This window comes from Lampetra fluviatilis, chromosome 1, assembly GCF_964198595.1.
Source record: "Lampetra fluviatilis chromosome 1, kcLamFluv1.1, whole genome shotgun sequence".
Classification (NCBI taxonomy): domain Eukaryota; kingdom Metazoa; phylum Chordata; class Hyperoartia; order Petromyzontiformes; family Petromyzontidae; genus Lampetra; species Lampetra fluviatilis.
In genome coordinates, this window is record NC_136275.1 from 14,784,967 (window position 1) to 14,799,206 (window position 14,240).

The 14,240-nt window shown below is 44.9% G+C and overlaps 1 long non-coding RNA gene across 1 annotated transcript; it reads right to left on the minus strand.

Moving 5' to 3' along the window:
- Positions 1-1,057: 1,057 nt before the first annotated feature.
- On the minus strand, positions 1,058-8,000 carry LOC144935464 (uncharacterized). The gene is made up of 3 exons (XR_013637310.1): positions 7,914-8,000; positions 3,288-3,457; positions 1,058-1,245 (listed from the first exon to the last, which is right to left on the minus strand). It is a non-coding gene; the product is annotated as an uncharacterized LOC144935464 (long non-coding RNA).
- Positions 8,001-14,240: the final 6,240 nt, after the last annotated feature.

Consider the following 14,240-nt stretch of genomic DNA (forward strand, 5'->3'; position numbering starts at 1 on the left):
TTTGCCGTTTTGCTGTTCCAGAGAAGGAAGAAGGGTATGTTTGGCCCTTTTCAGCTTAATTTGCTCTTCTCGCACATGGAAAGGAATGATCTTTTCAACGATCGCCGGGTTCCTGAATGTTATGCTTGTGAAGTACACATGCTTGACGAGTACAACACCAATTACATTTAGAATTCACACCCAGGGAAATTCTTCAAATGTTTTGGGTTCCAGCTTACAGAGGAACTCATGTAATTTAAGGGCCAGTTGGATTCAGTTGTGCATGTATAGTTATCGAGTGTGCAGGCGGTACACCTGCACCTGGGCAAAAGGGCCAGAGGGTGCAAGGTGCCGGGCTACCTTGAGGGAGGAAGCTGGACAGCAGGGGCCGTTTCATTCCTTACACCAGATGTCATGGCAACCATGCTATGCCACTGCCTGCACCTAATCTATTACTGGGTTCAACGTGTATTGACCGGAGAAGTGGGCGAAAAGTTCAAACGTACATGGTAAATTCCCAATTAAACCTGGCCCTCTCGAGTGATATATTGCTCCTAACAATCGATATGTCAACTTCTAAGGCTGTCTCTCATCTTTAATCCTGGTGAAATAAACACAAAGACGCATGCACATGCCATCCTGCCTACCTGATTATGGGGGTGTGTTTTGGCTGTTTAATAGCCACAAGGTTTGCCCATAAACGGCAAAGAACCATCGCTCCCCGCTGCCTCCGATACCTCATGTTTCTCCCTTTTACAACCGTGTGAAACGCAACACCCAGACTCAACATCACCCATATTATTTATCCTTACATAACAACCCCCAGGGTAGCGCCAAACCAAACAACCATAGCGAACAACACTCCAAAACAACCTAAACATCCTTGTTTTTTATGTTTAGTTAGTTGTCCTCCTGCAACTCCAATTAGCACGGCTATGTATGGTGTAACATAACATAATACAACCTGACACAACACTCGGACCCAACAAAACACTGACCCAATACCCGGATCAACAATTCCAACCCAACTACACCCATACACAACGTCACCGGTAACACATGATCACCGGGACACCACATCATAAGCCGGACAACAGATTGCCCTGGCTGCATTATTCAGACCCAACAGTGGGCGGCGGCGGGCAGACCCAACAGCAACGCGTGGTGGGGCTGACCCCGCGACCCCGCGTGACGGTTCTTGTCGTGTTGCAGAAGGGACCGGCGCTCGGGATGTCGGTGTCAGCTCCGTCTCCCCCGTTGCTTTGGCTACACAATTGAGACCAACACGACGCAATTACGGGGAGGTCTGCCGCGTGCCAATCACAACAGCGCCCACCCCCAGGGGTCCACGGGCTTTCTTTGAGCAGTCGAGAATTGCTCCACCGCCGGGCAAGTCTCAGTGCATGTAATAAATTAATGAAACTTGCTCAACATTCGGTGCGCGCGTTGCATTTTTGGCGACGCGTGCGTACACAGCAAATTACATCTGAATTCAAATTCATTAGCGGGTAAGGATGAGCTGCCTGCGTTAGTCGCCGTGCTAAAAAATGTCCAGCGAAAAAATATTTGAGCGAAGCGCCATGGGAGGGGGACGGGGGGGGGGGGTTTGCTGGCTGTTTTACAATGCCCAGGTCGACGACATTGCAATATTTCTGCACCCCGGAATATCACATCTAGTATACCTCTCGCCATGGATGTAGCTAATATAGTAGCAGCGTGCCACTCAAGGGGTACCGTACATAATGGCCGTTCGAGGAGCGATGGGGGAAACATTTGTCCAGACGGACAGCGCCTGGTGCTGCCATTGGGAGCAGTGCCGCAGTGTCGCTGCATCTCTACGGTTATCTATCCGTACACATGGCCATGGTGTGTATGTGTGTGTGTGCATATACCGTGAGGGAAAAAAGTATTTGATCCCCTGCTGATTTTGTACGTTTGCCCACTGACAAAGAAATGATCAGTCTATAAATTTAATGGTAGGTTTATTTGAACAGTGTGAGACAGAACAACAACAAAATCCAGAAAAACGCATGTCAAAAATGTTATAAATTGATTTGCATTTTAATGAGGGAAATAAGTATTTGACCCCCTCTCAATCAGAAAGATTTCTGGCTCCCAGGTGTCTTTTATACATGTAACGAGCTGAGATTAGGAGCACACTCTTAAAGGGAGTGCTCCTAATCTCAGCTTGTTACCTGTATAAAAGACACCTGTTCACAGAAGCAATCAATCAGATTCCAAACTCTCTACCATGGCCAAGACCAAAGAGCTCTCCAAGGATGTCAGGGACAAGATTGTAGACCTACACAAGGCTGGAATGGGCTACAAGACCATCACCAAGCAGCTTGGTGAGAAGGTGACAACAGTTGGTGCGATTATTCGCAAATGGGAAAAACACAAAAGAACTGTCAATCTCCGTCGGCCTGGGGCTCCATGCAAGATCTCACCTCGTGGAGTTGCAATGATCATGAGAACGGTGAGGAATCAGCCCAGAACTACACGGGAGGATCTTGTCAATGATCTCAAGGCAGCTGGGACCAGTCACCAAGAAAACAGTTGGTAACACACTACGCCGTGAAGGACTGAAATCCTGCAGCGCCCGCAAGGTCCCCCTGCTCAAGAAAGCACATATACATGCCCGTCTGAAGTTTGCCAATGAACATCTGAATGATTCAGAGGACAACTGGGTGAAAGTGTTGTGGTCAGATGAGACCAAAATGGAGCTCTTTGGCATCAACTCAACTCGCCGTGTTTGACCTAAAACACACGGCCAAGGCAACAATGGAGTGGCTCAAGAAGAAGCACATTAAGGTCCTGGAGTGGCCTAGCCAGTCTCCAGACCTTAATCCCATAGAAAATCTGTGGAGGGAGCTGAAGGTTCGAGTTGCCAAACATCAGCCTCGAAACCTTAATGACTTGGAGAAGATCTGCAAAGAGGAGTGGGACAAAATCCCTCCTGAGATGTGTGCAAACCTGTTGGCCAACTACAAGAAACGTCTGACCTCTGTGATTGCCAACAAGGGTTTTGACACCAAGTACTAAGTCATGTTTTGCAGAGGGGTCAAATACTTATTTCCCTCATTAAAATGCAAATCAATTTATAACATTTTTGACATGCGTTTCTCTGGATGTTTGTGTTGTTATTCTGTCTCTCACTGTTCAAATAAACCTACCATTAAAATTATAGGCTGATCATTTTTTTGTCAGTGGGCAAACGTACAAAATCAGTAGGGGAGCAAATACTTTTTTCCCTCACTGTACATGTATGCGTGCGATTTATGCGTGCACATCAGCCATGTTAAATTTACTGTTTGATGAGAATCCCCCCATGTTGACGCTAGCGCTGCCCGATGCTGTACGCCTGTAGTCAATTTTAATCCAACGCGCCAATGATGGTCTCCTGCCCCCTCCCCACGAAGTTGGCGAGCTCCATCTTGGTCGCCCTTGGTCATCCTCCCGTGCTTGTTCACCAGTTCGGCTGCATTACCACTCACGTTCATCAGTCAGAACTATATGCACGGTTTAATTTAAGCCGTGTCTGTCCGGGTCGGCGACCTTGGAAAATATGTATACATAAAACCGACACACAACATCCGTGGCTGTGGCTACTCTAGTCACATGCCACTTCCCGGTCTACGAGTGACCCGGGAAGGTATTCGTTTCTACAATGAGATTTCTATAAATGATTTGTACACGAACACATGCATTCAGCTTTGAAATTTAACAGAAACCTCAGCGTGTGTTGAGTGTCAAAATTACACCACCATTTTTTTGGTATGCAGCATCATCGGCTCTCAAGAGCCAAGATTGTGGAGGTTTTTATTTAGATATTCAGGAAGCAGAACAACCGTTTTCCGAATCGCCATTTGTCGGACTTATAAGTATAATATAGCCATCGTTTCTGACCGCTCCCATTTGTCCCTGAGATTGATAATTCCCCGATTTACGTCACCCCCTTTTACGTCGTTTGGCAAATAAGTCGTCACATTATTAATACCACCACCTAATTTGCGTCACCTCAACCCACACTTACATCACTGACAGCATCATCCATCCTCTCTTGTATCTGTCGCCTCAGCCTTCGCCTCGACCTACCTCTGTAAATTGCTTTCCGTAATTTCGATATTTATTTGCACCATTCAGGAACGCATCCCCGACGTCTACCGACATATTACAGTATTTATGTTGATCAACCTTCTCTCTTCTCTACTTTTAGGAAAAAATAGGTACAGCCGGAGATCAAAGAGAAATATCTCTTTCTGTACAGTTTGTAAAAATAATTCCTTTCTGGCCTGCGCAGATTTTTTTGGGCAGTTGAATACCCCTTTCAGCTCGAGAACACGTTATAATTTGGTCGTAAGGAACCTATCATGCCCCCTCCACACCAACTCCGTCCATCACTCACATAATCTGGCATCGCCTAACACGTGCTCCTGCGGGAGGAGCGCATTGAATGTATCTGGCCACTCTGGACGGCGTCGATTGACTTTACAAAGACCACATATAGTCACGAATCCATCCGTTGCTTTTCAAGTGCCAGATTAAAGAAGACCTCAATATTCTTATCAAACACTCTCCCCATCCTCTTTGCAGTACCCACCCATTTGAAGTGGATGGAGACTACGTTTTTTTTTTAGAAGTCATTGTATCTTTGGAGGGAGCACGTGGGATGAGTGATCTTCTCAGATCCCAGCCCTGCCGACAAAGCAACCCTATCTGCCGTCATGTAAGTGTGACCTTGTTTAAAAGGGGGCATTTAAAACTCCGGGGGCGGGGGGAAGTGGGGGGCCGGGTGGTCACGACACAGTCGGTGTTTAAACACTTTCAACAAATGCAAAACGCTGACGAGAATGCCGACAAAAGCAATCACAACGCCAATAAACAAACTGATGAATACGCATTTTCAGCGTTAATTTACTGAGCGTGCCAAATAAGAGTTGACAAGTAGGAGCATTCCGGGGAAAATGTGGGCATAAAATATTAATCCAATCCACAAATATCCACACCTGTCTATTGACGGAGGCTGAGCTGCTAGCCGAGCGAGGTAGGGTACTTGACGCTGAGCACCGATGTCTGTTGGCGTGAGCGCAGATCTCGCATCCCCCCACCAAGCCCACTCCCACCTCCCCGTCCCATACACAGCGCGCTGCGCCGAGGTTACTAACAAGCGGCGACGGTGTCCTTGAAGTGGCCATCAACACTACGTGCCTCTCACTCCCCGCACGTCTAATTCCTTTGAAAGCACCCCCCCACACCCCCACGGTGGAGATTATGCAGGGGTTTGTGTAGCCTGGGCGGCATCGTCCGTTGGCTTGGCTATTTTCCATAATACTGTCGCCCTCACCCCAGAGGAGGGCAGTGTTCACGTTTGAGACTCGGTTGCCTCTGTTGTTGAGCTCTCAAGGGAGAACAGGTTGTTTGTGGCTTTGACAACAATACCAAACAACAAGTGTACGGAACAGAGCTGAGCTCCGGAAAATATTTCTCACCACAAACCACCCGCTTCACCCCCCATCATGCATAAGAAACGCACTCACTTCGGCGAAGAATCTGCGTCGTAGAAACGATTACACAACCTCACAGAGGAACCGCCCGCAGAGCTGAGGCGTGGTGGCGCGCGCCGATTATCTTTGCTGGTGAGGGTTGGCGCGTCACACACATATAAGCACGATGCCATTTCAATGAGGTGGCCAAGGAGACAACAGTGCTGAGTGTCGCCAGCTGGTATGCGTGGTGGGTGCTCCAGTGGGAAACCTAAGTTAAATTCTACCTGACTCGCTCGAGGTAACCAGCAGGTCGTAGAGTATATGACTCTCGAATCTATCTGTGAGAGGCTTTGAGCATTTTCCCGCTCCTATGTGTGGTTTGCTATTTATCTCCTGGTTTCTTCCAACATGCCAAACAAATGGCATTGATATAACACCGTGGGACTGCCTCACATATGGAAGAAACAACTAAAACAAATCACCATTGTGATTTGCTAAAAGCAGAAAGAAGCATTCGTCCACTGATCATAGATAGGCACTCTCACTGAAATATATTGGCATACAAAAATTCACGAAGCCTCTGTAGAATTAAACTACATCGCTCGCTTTTTCCTAAGCATACTCTTTACTCTCGCCACTTTCAAACGCTTTAGACTACCTCCAAAATATCTCATTGTAGCTCAGATTCGCATTTCTCATCATCAGTTTACAGTACTTCAGGTTCAAAGCAACATCAATTCCCAAACATCTCTGCTCTTAAAACGCGTGGTGCTGTGTTGCATCTGGTTGATGCGGCGACGGCAGCGGGCTTTATAATAATAGAAGTTCCGAGACATTGGCTGAACAATCAAACTGCACTCCCGCCTGTCCCACCCGGACGATCCTTTGCCACCCCGCATCAATCCCTTCCCTGCACCCGCATAAGAATTCTGGACGCTATGCAGACGCCGCGTACGTTTTATGCGTGAAGCGGCGCCACTTTCTCACAAACCAATCTCCGTGATTCTGTGGGAGGGCAGCGGCGATCGTTTCTCTTGGTCGCATATTGTAGTGGCAAAAACGATTTCCTCGATGCTTTGTCACCAAAAAAACTGAAAAGGGAAACGGGAACTTAAAAAAATGTAGGCGCTTTGTGCGAGCACTGCAAAAGTGTTGAGACAGAGCAACCCCGGGGATGGGTTTTAGCGAGCGGGATCGGGTGCGCACGAAAGGTCGGCACGAGAGATATAAAGGTCAAGGCATCTGCTCATGTGGAATGCATCGCGTGGCACCGAAATTGAAAAGCGGAGGGAGCAATGACAAGGGGCACGGCGGAAGATGAACGTGACAGCCGTGGGAAAAGGAGGGCCATATTTACAACGTCTCTTGGGTCTCGCTTGTCTCCTGCACACATGGCCCAATGGAGACGTCGAGTTGAGAAGAGCAGCGGTTATTTGTTTTTAATTCACACCAGTCGTGCCTTACCCCCTCATCACACACATCCCGCTTTCCAGGTTTTGATGATAAAGATGTGTAGAATGTACAACGAGCCGTGATGACTATACATGACACTGTTTGCCATGCATACGTCACTAATTACGATTTTTTTCTTTTTAAGCCCGCAGCGCTATTGACGTTTATTTTCTAATTTGCGTTTGTGCAGCATTGCCAAAACAGTATCGCCACATATTTTGTTAAATATTGCGTTCGTATACAGGCAGTCTTCAGGTTAAGGAAGGGTTAGGTTTCCAATATGTCGGAAACTGAACAATTTCCCCCTGAAACAAAATAAAATCCCATATACGGAAATAGTTGTGCCTCTCCTACCCGATTATAGGTTCATTTTCTGTATCGCGCTGTCATCCGTTTTCTATCGCTCCCTGTATTGTATTGCTGTACATACGCTCTGCACTTCCTATGATTCTTTCATTTCATGGAATATCTACCTTAACACTACCCATTATTAAACGAATGGAACATATACTGTATCCAATTGTTTATGAATACCACGAAACATTTGTATATGAATTGTTAACAGAAAGCAGTCACTTCGGAATGTCCATTTACCGTGCATTAGGCTAGGCCAGGGGTCGGCAACCAAAATAACAAGAGCCATTTCTTTCCAATTCGGTACAAAATTCAGTATTTCAAGAGCCGCAATGCATCTATGTACATATCGTCAAGAAGCAGCCCGTAAAGAGCCGCATGCGGCTCCGGAGCCGTAGGTTGCCGACCCCTGGGCTAGGCCTTGACTTCTCCGATCCCTGTTGGCTAAGACCATAAGCAATATAAATGTAATTGTGTTAAATAAAGTACATACAGTAAATAACTAATTAAATAAACTTAAAATAAAGAAAACTAGCAATATGAACACGGGAAAAAATATAGTTCTAAGCATATAAAAAAAAACAATTGCATAATGCCACAAAAGGAAAAGGATTACGTAACGCTACAAAAAATTACATTTACCTTAATCCTCATGAAGCTCGGGCTCGGTGAAGGCGGCATTGTGGTGGAGTGAGACATAAAGGGGGCTGGTTTACGCCTCGCTCCGCGGTATTCATCCGCAACCTCGCCGCGCTGCACTATGTGCGCTTACGTAACTAACGCAAACATTTCCGCACATTGAATTTTTTAAACATGATTTATGGGAGCATTTCCTTAAAGTCAGATTTCCATAAGTCAGATCTTCCGCAACTAGGGGACTTACTGCATATGTGTGTAGATGGGGAGAGGTCGTGCAGTGGCATTGCGCACTGAGCTATAAACCCAGTAATCTGAGCTCGATTTCTGGCCATGGCAAGGAGTATTAGAACTGTACTCAGGTCTCCCCTAGGTCAACTCAGCCTTAACTGAGGACCTGGTGTTATAGTAAAACATCAGTATTGGAACAAAACAATTGCGACAAAGAAGCATATCCATGCCACCCCATTCTTGTCATAATAGGCGCTCACTAACATAATCTGCCACATTAGTCTGCATCGCTTCATGGGAGGTATCTCTCTTGTACAGTGCCAAGAACAAGTTTGTGTACCCCAATAATAATGATAGAAATTACATAGTTTTACCATGATAGCCTTCTCGAATCAAAATCGATATTTTCTTAAATATCCAATAGACGTTAGATTAACCAATTCTATGACTTTTGACACAAAATGATGTATGAATTAAACAAACAATGAGTAATTAAGGTTCAGGGTATTTGAAAAATAAAGTGAAGCCCTGGTTTCATTAGCTCAATTAAGGGAATAATTAGAATCAGATGTTTAAATAATTAGGTAGATCTTCAGGGGTGAGTTTGGGAGGCCCCATCCTATGTAAAGATCAGAAACTATGTGAGTTTGGTCCTCCATAACATATGATTTGGGTTTTTGGGTTATATCGCGTGAATAACGAATTGCCCCGTTTTTTTAAGTGACAAACCTTACTAATTGGTTGTGTCGGGAGTTGGCGGGTTTAACGACACATTTATATTTACGCGATTTAACCCAAAAACCTCTTATGGATAATAGTGGTCGTGAAAGCATACGCGTTAAAGTGTGGTCTTTACCATACAGGTGTGTGCAAACACGTCATGCCACAATAAAACATAATATGAGGACCTCAGAAAAAATAGTTATTAATGCTCATCAGCGCGGAAAGGGTTACAAACCCATTTATACGGATTTGGGGCACCACCAATCCACTGTCAGACAGATAGTCTACAAATTTAGAAAGTTCAATACCACAGTCACTCGACCCAGGAGCGGTTGTCCTACCAAAATCTCTTCAAAAACAAACTCTAAGAACATCGATGAAGTCACAAAGAACCCCAGAGAAATATCGAAGAAGCTGCATGCCACTCTCAACTTGGCTAATGTGAGTGTTTTTATTGAACCTTCAGAACAAGACTGAAGAAGAATGGTGTTCATGGAAGGATAGCAAGGCGAAAATGACTGATCTCCAAAAATAACATTGCTGCCTGTCTGAAGTTCGCCAAAGAACACATCGATGAACTACAAGACTTCTGCAACAATGTTCTCTATACAGACAAGTCAAAGGGATAACTTTTTGGCCTCAATGAGAAACGTTATGTTTGGTGAAAATCAAACACTGCTTTCGAACAGAAGAACCTCATCCCAATCGTAAAGCATGGTGGTGGGAATGCGATGGTTTGGGGCTGCTTTGCTACCTGAGGATCCAGACGGCCTGTCATCATTGTCACAACCATGAATTCTGCATTGTATCAGAAGATTCTAGACAAGAATATCAGGCTATCCATCCATGTGCTGAAGCTGAACCGAAAGTGGGCCTTGTAGCAAGACAATGATCTTAAACATAAAAGCAGACCTACAAAAGAATGGCTGCAGAAGAATAAGTTCCGCGTTTTACAATGGCCTAATCAAATTCAGGACCTAAACCCCATAAAAATGTTGTAGCAGGACCTGAAGCGAGCTGTCCATGTAAGGCAATCCTCAAATGTCACGGAGTTGAAGGAGTTCTGGAAGGAGGAATGAGCCAAAATTCCTCAAATTCGATATGAGAGATTGACCAACGGTTACAGGAAATGCTTAGTTGCAGTTATTGCTGCTCAGGGGGGTATCACAAGTGACTTTGCCGAAAGAACCATAGAGTAATTCCTGCAGTCACGAAAGCTCCAAATTCAAGATTGAACCACTTCTACAGGGAAGTTCCAAGTTTATCTTTTTCTCTCTCTCTGGGTCTTTTGTTTTCTCTCTCTGCCTGTGTATTTAGTGTATTTTTTCTGTCTCCACTCGTTTTTTGTCGTTCTTATGTTCTGCTCTGTCTGTGTGTCTCAGTTCCCCTTGTTTTATGTTTTGTCTTTCTTTGGAATTTTCACACTTAAATTCTAACTTAGCAATCTTTGAAATACGTAATCGACAGGCTATGCGTTAATTGTGTGTTGACCGACTCTCTGTGTTGTATTACATAACATTTCGATATTTTGCTAGGTTATTTAATTTAGTGTGTTCTTTCTCCCTCTCTCCTAATGTTCAAGCTTGCTTACTTTACCAGGCGTGCTTCGTATTCATTGACATGTTAATTTTTTCTCTAACCCCTCCAACTCTCTCTGACACCGCCCCCTCTGTCTATTTAAGGCCTCGCTACAGAGAGAATCTCCCTCTCTGTGCCTGTGTTACTCTCTCTCTATGTATCTTGGTGATATGTCTGCTTATATGTCTGTCTATAGTTTGCTGGTAAAATGTGTTGTTGCTATTTCATTTATACCTGATGATGATTTCTTGTGTTGCAATCGAAACGTCGTATGTTATTATTTAATTTATTATTTTATCTTTAGACGTGACTTTACCGAAAGAACCATAGAGTAATTCCTGCAGTCACGAAAGCTCCAAATTCAAGATAGGATGTTATTTGCCTGTGAATTAGTAAAAACGCATAACTGGGACCAAGGGAATAGCATGCATCTGCATGCAGAGTGACTAAATACACACTATATGACATTTAAAATAAATATCGTACAATAAAAAACTAGAAAAATGTCCGACTGCTTGTTTGGAAGTGTGTGGTTTAATTTTATTTAGGTATACTATTAAAATTCCCCATTCTCACCTTTTTCAAATGCAGAATTATGCCATAATCTTCAGAAAGACTAATTATTTGGGGGCTTTGGCACCTTAATCCACTAAAACGTAATTACCATTTCAAAATATCTCTGCAGGATTTGCATTAAATGTTCCCATGGGAGGCTTTAGGACAAAAGTGGAATTTGTATTATTTTACAGAAGAGAGATCATATGTGGGTGGAGTCAAATCTTAGTGATGTGCGTGTCGGCATAACTGATCAGCGTGGGCTCTGAAAGCAGCCCGATTACATGCAGCCTGTGCAAACAGCGAAGTCGCTGTGGATGCATCCCTCAGCCTCGCAGGACTCAGTCGAGTCGGGGCTGTCCGATTATATAAGTACTGTGCTCAATGACGATAAATTATCGGTTCTCTTACTGGACGAATAATTTAGCTCCTGAACAAGAAAAGAAAAGAGTCAATGATAACCCTTGTTTGTTTTGAACTATGTTACTTGATTAATGGGGTGGAGCAGTGGTGGATTTGTTCTCGCACTGCACTATAAACTGGGCAACCTGAGTTTGATTTCTGACCACGGCTAACATCGATGGTGAGTGATATCTGAACCGGTTTTGCCCCCCCCCCATCACTAATCCGCACTGTCCAAACAACCATCATGACCGACATGGGAGGGCTTCGTCCAGCAGTGGATTGACAAAGGCCTGTGAATTTAGTTAAATGAACAATTACAATTATTTACATAGGACAGCATCACCTGAGTCTCAAGACTTTTTTTCAGGAGGATCCTGCACCTGGGATATTTGGTCTATTCCAATGAGTGTCGTTAGCTTCAACCCACCCGGCAAGCATTTATGAAGAAATGACACTCGAAACCGCCGTCTTCTGGACACACCTCGTAGTCTCGAGACTGCAGCACATTCCACAACCCTCTAATACTAACCCATATCAAACACCTGCTTAGCTTCTAAGTTCCGACCAAAGTTTTGGATGCATTTCGGGGTAAATCTGGCAGTTGGCGTTAATTGCTGGAATTATTTTGTAAATTGTTCACGCATTATTGCAATTTGTTGTCGTTTCGAATCTCGCATTGACTGCTGCTGTCTGTGTCCCAAGTTTTAAGAAGCACGGGGTCTGCTAATTTCTGTGAGCACAAGAGTTGGGCTGTTTTGCGCTGGCTTTGCCCACAACACAGAACTCCCCCACCCCCCTCTCACAGCACAACCCCCATCCCCACCCCCAACAACTGCCAAATGTTCCCTTGTTGATGTTTAGGTTGGATGGATGCCCTGGTGTAGAGTAGGGAATTTTCTAGGGGTGCTAAACAACTGAAATACGATAATTGTTAATCAATTATAATGATACGGTGTGTGTTTATTCTTTAGTGGGCTTGGCATGCATTCATGTGTAGTGAGGCCAAATGAGTCGCATACGTTATCTTGGGAGCAACACTATTTATTACGCAACTTTAACACATCACACAATCTACACTCGGGTCTCGAATGCCCATCTAATCACGCTACGGCAGAACTAGACACGGTTCGCTATCCCGGTCTGGACCACAAGCTGGGTCTTGGCTAGAGGCTTCTTCTGCACACCAGCACACGAAGAAACCCGAGCTCCTCACGGGGCCCCCGTTATATCCCCCTGGGCTGGGGCTGGCTCCGCCCGTCGGCCCGCCCACCTTCCAGATCTCTTGAGCTCTTTCTCGAAGGCTCCCGAGAGCTCTTTTAGACCACATGACCGTCCAGCGGCCCACCTCCACCGGTGGCCCCCCTCCAATGTCATCCGGTTACATGTCAGCAAGTCAACCAGCGTATCATGCCCCAATGTAACCCTGGCTGGCTGACGTTCCCTCTCGCTCCCTCACCAGGAGCCCGCACCGCACACTGCTCGCTGTGCCTCCGCGCTGACCAGCGCTCACCCAAGCTCAGCTAGGGCTGGTACGATGCCCCGTAAGCGGGCTACACATAATGTCAGCACATTATCCACCGTGGCTTTGTAAGCCCGGCACCACACAGTGACAATCACTGTCACTACACATGTATTAATGTAATCGCTCGTACTGTATATATTTACGCATAACTGCTGCGTTTAAGAATTCCGTTTGTTTAATGCAAATTAGTAAACATTGTAATACTTTCTGTATTCATTAAGGGGTCTTTAACAACTCCATCAACTTGCGTTTCACATTAGTTAGCTCATGGTGATTTTTCGGAAATTGCAAAAAAAATGTCGCACATTTGTCATTTGAAAGGCACGTAAAATGTTATTTGTGAAATAAGCCAATGAAATAAGTAAGCATATCATGCACAGCTTCTGTTGTCAATCCGCTGCTGGATGAAGGCTTCTGCAAGCCATGCCAATAATTACGATTGTTTGATCTAGTGCTCTAACCATTTTGCCACTGCTCCGTTAATTATCGGCCAACTACTGCTCCTATTTTTTTCGTGAGCAACATTTATTTTTTTGGGATATTTACTGAGAAATTACATCATGCTTATTCGTCATTTCAAAGTTGCATTAAACCGTTATGCATGAAATAAAGCCAATTAAGCAAGGGTGTCATGGGCATAAACACTCTCGCGCATTTACATGTGATACTGCTCGTAATCCATTGATGGTGAGAAGCGGATAGGCGAGCGCTTCCTCTTTCTAAGATGCTGTACATTGCATTGCAATGTTGATTACGAAATAAACCCTGCAGTGCGTATCTGTTTTCCAATTGCTGACTGCTTAATCCCAATAAGATTATGCTATTTTATCAGGTAAGCTCAACGAGGTGGCTTATCATGTGGAAATATATAGCAGCCAAATACTCTAAGACGCATGTTTCTAAATGTGGAGTAAAATCCACTCGACCACGGGGACAGATATGCAAACTTCAAATATACAGGCGTCAGGCAGTTAATATCACCGTGGCGCCCTGCAATGGTAATGCATCCCTTGAATGGAAAGGGACGAATGAGAGGCACGGCGTGAGTGCATGGGCCCTCAAGCCTGACTCTTACAGATCCTTGCCACTTTGTGCAACGCATCCGAGAGAGACGTCAACCCAGGAGATTGAGTGATGAAATCGGCTCATGTGCTAGGTGGACTGTTGTATCATGGGATTGCGAGAGATGTCAATTGTTTGGGGAGGCCTTAATCTACCAGTGGATTGCCCATGGTTGCTGATAATGACAACACTTAGGAAAATATGACAATGGTTTTATATAAAGACTGGTCCCCGGCATAGGAATGTGGACATTTTAA